This window comes from Triticum dicoccoides, chromosome 7B, assembly GCF_002162155.2.
Source record: "Triticum dicoccoides isolate Atlit2015 ecotype Zavitan chromosome 7B, WEW_v2.0, whole genome shotgun sequence".
Lineage (NCBI taxonomy): Eukaryota > Viridiplantae > Streptophyta > Magnoliopsida > Poales > Poaceae > Triticum > Triticum dicoccoides.
The window spans coordinates 72,279,382-72,289,581 of record NC_041393.1 but is presented as its reverse complement, the minus strand read 5'-3'; positions in this window follow the sequence as shown (position 1 = coordinate 72,289,581).

Sequence of the window (10,200 nt, the reverse complement as noted above, 5' to 3'; positions counted from 1 at the left end):
GAGGAGCCTAGGCCAATGAGCATTTAAAGAAAAACTAACAAGATGCCAAATTTTGTGTCATTCGCTAAGTGAGATTGGCAATTTGTCTTATTGCGGAATCTTGGACTTATATAGATTCAAAGATTCTGCAATAATTTTACATGCTAAATGATTGTTTGAATGTGAACTCTGTTAGCAAGGACCTAGATTATTTGGTTATCAAATTTTGTCTTTTTCTCTTGAGACCAATTACCTGAAAGAAATAACTTTGATATTTGTCGTTAGATGTTTGAACTGTGAATGTTGTGATGATTTGGGTCTAGTTATTTGCTTTACAATATTGCTGTTAGACTAGAATATGCTTGATTTTTGTTAGATCGGAAAACACACACATTCAACCAAACAAACATAATATTGGATTGTGATGTTAGGCCATAATTGGCCAGCAAAATGATCAAACTGATTTGCAAACACTAACACATTCACCATTTTAAGTACATCGAACATAATTGACTAACACTAGATAAATGACTAACATGATGAACAATGTCTGGTACATCATAGGTAATTGACTAACATCAGAGATAACTGAAATCGGGGATAGTTGAACTAAGATTCAAACAAACATCTTCAGAGGTAAAGGAAATTGCTCCAGCGCCGCCTTATAGCTGGATGTGGAGGTAGCATTGCACACCTCCTCGGCCACTGGATAATTTGATCATATATATGACTCTGTACAATGGGGAAGCACTCCTCATACTCCGCTTCATTGAAGAACCCAAAGGTCTTGTTTGAGAGTTGACGGCGATACTCCAAGGTGTAGCCTGTGGCCACCATATCCCTTTGTGCCCTGTGATCCCTCCTGGCTGGTGCTCTCTGTGCCGCTAGCCTAGGTGCCGCCAGTGCCTCCTCCTCTTTATCAGGGATTTCTCCTAGACTAGGATCCATCGCATCTAGGGGGAGTGGGGTGTTGTGGCGGCTAGGGTATGTGGGGAGGGGTTCTGGCTAGACTAGCCTCTGGTGGGGTGGTTTATATTGACACTCCATGACTGGGTGGTGGTTGTTAATGAAGGAAATATGCCCTAGAGGCAATAATAAAGTTATTATTTATTTCCTTATTTCATGATAAATGTTTATTATTCATGCTAGAATTGTATTAACCGGAAACATGATACATGTGTGAATACATAGACAAACATATAGTCACTAGTATGCCTCTACTTGACTAGCTCATTAATCAAAGATGGTTATGTTTCCTAACCATAGACATGTGTTGTCATTTGCTTAATGAGGTCACGTCATTAGGAGAATTATGTGATTGACATGACCCATTCCGTTAGCCTAGCACTTGATCGTTTAGTATGTTGCTATTGCTTTCTTCATGACTTATACATGTTCGTGTAACTATGAGATTATGCAACTCCCGTTTACCGGAGGAACACTTTGGGTGCTACCAAACGTCACAACGTAACTGGGTGATTATAAAGGAGTACTACAGGTGTCTCCAAAGGTACATGTTGGGTTGGCGTATTTCGAGATTAGGTTTTGTCACTCCGATTGTCGGAGAGGTATCTCTGGGCCCTCTCGGTAATGCACATCACTATAAGCCTTGCAAGCAATGTAGCTAATGAGTTAGTTACGGAATGATGCATTACGTAACGAGTAAAGAGACTTGCCAGTAACGAGATTGAACTAGGTATTGGATACCGACGATCGAATCTCGGGCAAGTAACATACCGATGACAAAGGGAACAACGTATGTTGTTATGCGGTTTGACCGATAAAGATCTTCGTAGAATATGTAGGAGCCAATATGAGCATCCAGGTTCCGCTATTGGTTATTGACCGAGAATAGTTCTAGGTCATGTCTACATAGTTCTCGAACCCGTAGGGTCCGCACGCTTAAGGTTTCGATGACAGTTATATTATGAGTTTATGAGTTTTGATGTACCGAAGGAGTTCGGAGTCCCGGATGAGATCGGGGACATGACGAGGAGTCTCGAAATGGTCGAGACGTAAAGATCGATATATTGGACGACTATATTCGGAGTTCGGAAAGGTTCCGAGTGATTCGTGTATTTTTCGGAGTACCGGAAGTTACGGGAATTCGCCGGGGAGTATATGGGCCTTATTGGGCCATACGGGAATAGAGGAGAGAGGCCGAAAGGAAGGAGGCGCGCAGCCCCCCTCTGGTCTGAATTGGACAAGGGGTGCGGCCCCCCTTTCCTTCCTCCTCTCCCCCTCTTTCCCCCTTTCTCCTACTCCAACAAGGAAGGAGGGAGTCCTACTCCCGGTGGGAGTGGGACTCCCCTTGGCGCACCCCTCCTAGGCCGGCCGCCCCCTCCCCCCTTGCTCCTTTATATACGGGGGCAGGGTGGCACCTCTAGGAACAACACCAGTTGATCTACGGATCGTTCCTTAGCCGTGTGCGGTGCCCCCCTCCACCATATTACACATCGGTCATATCGTCGCGGAGTTTAGGCGAAGCCCTGCGCCGATAGAGCATCATCATCGTCACCACGCCGTCGTGCTGACGGAACTCATCCCCGACACTTTGCTGGATCGGAGTCCGGGGATCGTCATCGAGCTGAATGTGTGCTGAACTCGGAGGTGCCGTACGTTCGGCACTTGGATCGGTCGGATCATGAAGACGTACGACTACATCAACCGCGTTGTCATAACGCTTCCGCTTACGGTCTACGAGGGTACGTGGACTACACTCTCCCCTCTCATTGCTATGCCATCACCATGATCTTGCATGTACGTAGGAAATTTTTTAAAATTACTACGTTCCCCAATAGTGGTATCAGAGCCTAGGTTTTATGCGTTGATGTTATATGCATGAGTAGAACACAAGTGAGTTGTGGGCGATACAAGTCATACTGCTTACCAACATGTCATACTTTGGTTCGGCGGTATTGTGAGATGAAGCGGCCCGGACCGACATTACGCGTACGCTTACGCGAGACTGGTTTCACCGTTACGAGCACTTGTGCTTAAAGGTGGCTGGCGGGTGTCTGTCTCTCTCACTTTAGCTGAATCGAGTGTGGCTACGCCCGATCCTTGCGAAGGTTAAAACAGCACTAACTTGACGAACTATCATTGTGGTTTTGATGCGTAGGTAAGAACAGTTCATACTCAACCCGTAGCAGCCACGTAAAAATTGCAACAACAAAGTAGAGGACGTCTAACTTGTTTTTGCAGGGGCATGTTGTGATGTGATATGGTCAAGACGTGATGAGATATAAGTTGTTGTATGAGATGATCATGTTTTGTTGAAGTTATCGGCAACTGGCAAAAGCCCTATGGTTGTCTCTTTGTTGCATAAGATGCAAGTGCCAAATAATTGCTTTACTTTATCGCTATGCGATAGCAATAGTTGCAAGAGCAATAGTTGGCGAGACGACCATGTGACGACACATTGATATAGATCAAGATGATGAAGATCATGGTGTCGTGTCGGTAACGATAGAGATCATGACAGTACTTTGGAGATGGAGATTGAAGGCGCAAGATGATCATGGCCATATCATGTCACATATTTTGATTGCATATGATGTTTATCTGTTATACATCTTATTCTGTTTTGTTTGACGGTAGCATTTTAAGATGATCTCTCACTAATTATCAAGAAGTGTTCTCCCTGAGTATGCACAATTGCGAAAGTTCTTCGTGCTGAGACACCACGTGATGATCGGGTGTGATAGGCTCTACGTTCAAATACAACGGGTGTAAAACAGTTGCACACGCGGAATACTCAAGTTAAACTTGACGAGCCTAGCATATACAGATATGGCCTCGGAACACGGAGACCGAAAGGTCGAGCGTGAATCATATAGTAGATATGATCAACATATTGATGTTCACCGTTGAAACTACTCCATCTCACGTGATGATCGGACATGGTGTAGTTGATATGGATCACGTAATCACTTAGAGGATTAGAGGGATGTCTATCTAAGTGGGAGTTCTTAAGTAATATGATTAATTGAACTTAAATTTATCATGAACTTAGTCCTGGTAGTATTTTGTAAATTATGTTGTAGATCAATAGCTTGCGTTGTTGCTTTCATATGTTTATTTTGATATGTTCCTAGAGAAAATTGTGTTGAAAGATGTTAGTAGCAACGATGCGGATTGGATCCGTGATCTGAGGTTTATCCTCATTGCTGCACAGAAGAATTATGTCCTTAATGCACCGCTAGGTGACAGACCTATTGCAGGAGCAGACGCAGACGTTATGAACGTTTGGCTAGCTCAATATGATGACTACTTGATAGTTTAGTGCACCATGCTTAACAGCTTAGAATCGGGACTTCAAAGATGTTTTGAACGTCATGGACCATATGAGATGTTTCAGGAATTGAAGTTAATATTTCAAGCAAATAGCCGAGTTGAGAGATATGAAGTCTCCAACAAGTTCTATAGCTAAAAGATGGAGGACAATCGCTCAACTAGTAAGCATGTGCTCAGATTGTCTGGACACTTCAATCACTTGAATTAAGTGGGAGTTAATCTTCCAGATAAGATAGTGATTGACAGAATTCTCTAGTCACCATCACTAAGTTACTAGAACTTCGTGATGAACTATAGTATGCAAGGGATGACGAAAACAATTCCCGAACTCTTCGTGATGTTGAAATCGATGAAGGTAGAAATCAAGAAAGAGCATCAAGTGTTGATGATTGACAAGACCACTAGTTTCAAGAAAAGGGCAAAGGGATAGAAAGGGAACTTCAAGTAGAATGACAAGCAAGTTGTCACTCCCGCGAAGAAGCCCACAGCTGGACCAAAGTCTAAAACTGAGTGCTTACACTGCAAAGGAAATGGTCACTGGAAGCGAAAATGCCCTAAATATTTGGTGGATAAGAAGGATGGCAAAGTGAACAAAGGTATATTTGATATACAGGTGTTTGATGTGTGCCTTACTAGTGTTTATAGTAGCCCCTGAGTATTTTGATACTTGTTCGGTTGCTAAGATTAGTAACTCGAAACAGGAGTTACATAATAAACAGAGACTAGTTGAGGGTGAAGTGGCGATGTGTATTGGAAGTGGTTCCAAGATTGATATGATCATCATCGCACACTCCCTATACCTTCGGGATTAGTGTTAAACCTAAATAAATGTTATTTGGCATTTGCGTTGAACATGAATATGATTTGATCATGTTTATTGCGATACGGTTATTCATTTAAAGTCAAAGAATAATTGTTGTTCTGTTTACATGAATAAAACCTTCAATGGTCATACACCCAATAAAAATAGTTTATTGGATCTCGATCGTAATGATACACATATTCATAATATTGATGCCAAAAGATGCAAAGTTAATAATGATAGTGCAACTTGTTTGTGGCACTGCCGTTTGGGTCATATCGGTGCAAAGCGCATGAAGAAACTCCATAAAGATGGATTTTCGGAATCCACTTGGTTATGAATCATTTGATGCTTGCGAACCGTGCCTTTTGGGCAAGATGACTAAAACTCCGTTCTCCGGAACAATGGAACAAGCTACTGACTTATTGAAAATAATACATACCGATGTATGCGATACAATGAGTGTTGATGCTCGTGGCAAGTATCGTTATTTTCTGACCTTCACAAGATGATTTGAGCAGATATGGGTATATCTACTTGATGAAACATAAGTCTGAAATAGTTGAAAGGTTCAAAGAATTTCAGACTGAAGTGGAAAAATCATCATAACAAGAAAATAAAGTTTCTGCGATCTGATTGCGGAGATGAATATTTGAGTTACGAGTTTGGTCTTCAATTAAAACAATGTGGAATAGTTTCACAGCTCACGCCACCTGGAACACCACAATGTTATGGTGTGTCCGAACGTCGTAATCGTACTTTATTAGATATGGTGCGATCTATGATGTCTCTTATCAGTTTACCACTATTGTTTTGGGGTTATGCATTAGAGATAGTTGCAGTCACTTTAAATAGGGCACCATCGAAGTCCGTTGAGACGACGCCTTATGAACTGTGGTTTGGCAAGAAACCAAAGTTGTCGTTTCTTAAATTTTGGGGCTGCGATGCTTATGTGAAAAAGTTTCAACCTGATAAGCTCGAAGCCAAATCGGAGAAGTGCGTCTTCATAGAATACCCAAAGGTAACTATTGGGTACACCTTCTATCACAGATCCGAAGGCAAGTTATTCGTTGCTAAAATGGATCCTTTCTAGAGAAGAAGTTTCTCTCGAAAGAAGTGAGTGGGAGGAAAGTAGAACTTGATGAGGTAACTGTACCTGCTCCCTTATTGGAAAGTAGTTCATCACAGAAATCTGTTCCTGTGACTACTACACCAATTAGTGAAGAAGTTAATGATGATGATCATGAAACTTCAGATTAAGTTACTACAGAACCTCGTAGGTCTTCCAGAGTAAGATCCGCACCAGAGTGGTACGGTAATCCTATTCTGGAAGTTATGTTACTAGACCATGATGAACCTACGAACTATGAAGAAGCGATGGTGAGCCCAGATTCCGCAAAATGGCTTGAGGCCATGAGATCTGAGATGAGATCCATGTATGAAAATAAAGTATGGACTTTGATTGACTTGCCCAATGATTGGCGAGACATTGAGATTAAATAGATCTTCAAGAGGAAGACGGACGCTGATAGTGTTACTATCTACAAAGCTAGAATTGTCGCAAAAGGTTTTCGACAAGTTCAAGGTGTTGACTATGATGAGAGTTTTTCACTCATATCTATGCTTAAGTCTGTCTGAATCATGTTAGCAATTGCCGCATTTTATGAAATCTGGCAAATGGATAAACAAAACTGCATTCCTTAATAGTTTTCTTAAAGAAGAGTTGTATATGATGCAACCAGAAGGTTTTGTCAATCCTAAAGGTGCTAACAAATTGTGCAAGCTCCAGCGATCCATCTATGGACTGGTGCAAGCATCTCGGAGTTGGAATATACGCTTTGATGAGTTGATCAAAGCATGTGGTTTTATACAGACTTTTGAAGAAGCCTGTATTTACAAGAAAGTGAGTGGGAGCTCTGTAGCATTTCTAATATTATATGTGGATGACATATTGTTAATTGGAAATGATATGGAAATTCTGGATAGCATGAAAGGATACTTGAATAAGAGTTTTTCAAAGCAAGGCCTCGGTGAAGCTGCTTACACATTGAGCATCAAGATCTATATAGATAGATCAAGACACTTGATAACATTTTTCAATGAGTACATACCTTGATAAATTTTTGAAATAGTTCAAAATGGAACAGTCAAAGAAGGAGTTCTTGCCTGTGTTACAAGGTGTGAAGTTGAGTAAGACTCAAGACCCGACCATTGCAGAAAATAAAAAGAGAATGAAAAGTCATTCCCTATGCCTCAGTCATAGGTTCTATAAAGTATGCTATGCTATGAACCAGACCTATTGTATACCTTGCTCTATGTTTGGCAAAGGAATACAATTTTGATCTAATAGTAGATCATGGACATGGGTCAAGAATATCCTTAGTGAAGACTAAGGAGATGTTTCTCGATTATGGAGGTGATAAAAGAGCCCGTCGTAAAAGTTACAACGGTGCAAGCTTTTACACCAATCCAGATGACTCTAAGTCTCAATCTGGATACATATTGAAAGTGGGAGCAATTAGCTACAGTAGCTCCGTGCAGAGCATTGTGGACATAGAATATTTGCAAAATACATACGGCTCTGAATATGACAGACCCGTTGACTAAGCTTCTCTCACGAGCAAAACATGATCATACCTTAGTACTCTTTTGGGTTTTAATCACATAGCGATGTGAACTAGATTATTGACTCTAGTAGACCCTTTGGGTGTTGATCACATGCTGATATGAACTATGGGTATTAATCACATGCAGATGTGAATATTGGTGTTAAATCACATAGCGATGTGAACTAGATTATTGACTCTAGTGCAAGTGGGAGACTGGAGGAAATATGCCCTAGAGGCAATAATAAAGTTATTATTTATTTCCTTATTTCATGATAAATGTTTATTATTCATGCTAGAATTGTATTAACCGGAAACATGATACATGTGTGAATACATAGACAAACATATAGTCACTAGTATGCCTCTACTTGACTAGCTCATTAATCAAAGATGGTTATGTTTCCTAACCATAGACATGTGTTGTCATTTGATTAATGAGGTCACATCATTAGGAGAATGATGTGATTGACATGACCCATTCCGTTAGCCTAGCACTTGATCGTTTAGTATGTTGCTATTGCTTTCTTCATGACTTATACATGTTCGTGTAACTATGAGATTATGCAACTCCCGTTTACCGGAGGAACACTTCGGGTGCTACCAAACGTCACAACGTAACTGGGTGATTATAAAGGAGTACTACAGGTGTCTCCAAAGGTACATGTTGGGTTGGCGTATTTCGAGATTAGGTTTTGTCACTCCGATTGTCGGAGAGGTATCTTTGGGCCCTCTCGGTAATGCACATCACTATAAGCCTTGCAAGCAATGTAGCTAATGAGTTAGTTACGGAATGATGCATTACGTAACGAGTAAAGAGACTTGCCAGTAACGAAATTGAACTAGGTATTGGATACCGACGATCGAATCTCGGGCAAGTAACATACCGATAACAAAGGGAACAACGTATGTTGTTATGCGGTTTGACCGATAAAGATCTTCGTAGAATATGTAGGAGCCAATATGAGCATCCAGGTTCCGCTATTGGTTATTGACCGAGAATAGTTCTAGGTCATGTCTACATAGTTCTCGAACCCGTAGGGTCCGCACGCTTAAGGTTTCGATGACAGTTATATTATGAGTTTATGAGTTTGATGTACCGAAGGAGTTCGGAGTCCCGGATGAGATCGGGGACATGACGAGGAGTCTCGAAATGGTCGAGACGTAAAGATCGATATATTGGACGACTATATTCGGAGTTTGGAAAGGTTCCGAGTGATTCGGATATTTTTCGGAGTACCGGAGAGTTACGGGAATTCGCCGGGGAGTATATGGGCCTTATTGGGCCATATGGGAATAGAGGAGAGAGGCCGAAAGGAAGGAGGCGCGCAGCCCCCCTCTGGTCTGAATTGGACAAGGGGTGTGGCCCCCCTTTCCTTCCTCCTCTCCCCCTCTTTCCCCCTTTCTCCTACTCCAACAAGGAAGGAGGGAGTCCTACTCCCGGTGGGAGTAGGACTCCCCTTGGCGCGCCCCTCCTAGGCCGGCCGCCCCCTCCCCCCTTGCTTCTTTATATACGGGGGCAGGGGGCACATCTAGGAACAACACAAGTTGATCTACGGATCGTTCCTTAGCCGTGTGCGGTGCCTCCCTCCGCCATATTCCACCTCGGTCATATCGTCGGAGAGTTTAGGCGAAGCCCTGCGCCGGTAGAGCATCATCATCGTCACCACGCCGTCGTGCTGACGGAACTCATCCCCGACACTTTGATGGATCGGAGTCCGGGGATCGTCATCGAGCTGAACGTGTGCTGAACTCGGAGGTGCCGTACGTTCGGCACTTGGATCGGTCGGATCATGAAGACGTACGACTACATCAACCGCGTTGTCTTAACGCTTCCGCTTACGGTCTACGAGGGTACGTGGACTACACTCTCCCCTCTCGTTGCTATGCCATCACCATGATCTTGCGTGTACGTAGGAATTTTTTTGAAATTACTACGTTCCCCAACAGTTAGATAGGTGGGTTTTATTAACAATAAAAAACTCATTTGGAAGTCCATTTGGCAAACAATGGTAATCATGAGATAGACAACATCACATGATGAGAAACCTAAACTAGGAACAATACTCTACATTCATCTTAACTAAAATTAAAGCTTAACTGGATAATTTAATCATAGCACACTAGATAATATAGAATTCCATAAATTAGTGTGAACGAGGGGCATAACTCATACGACAGCAATCTAACACCTAGCCACCATGTTTGCATTGAGAGTTAAACTAAGATTAGTAGATCTACAAAATATGTATACCACTAACATCATTATCTTCCATGACCTGTTATATATATGGGCCTAATATGTACTTAACCTCCAGAGCTTCCACATCATTACTCTAGGATGGACTTGATCTTTCCAGCGTCTCCTTGCTACCATGCCTAGCTTTTAGCACATTACCAATCAGAAACTCAAGCTTCTTCATCTATTCTTGAGAAAATCTGTATCCTCCTTGATGTCCTTCATGGCATCACCCGTCTGGCCATGTGGAACATGCTAAAAAATTCCATCACTGTTAA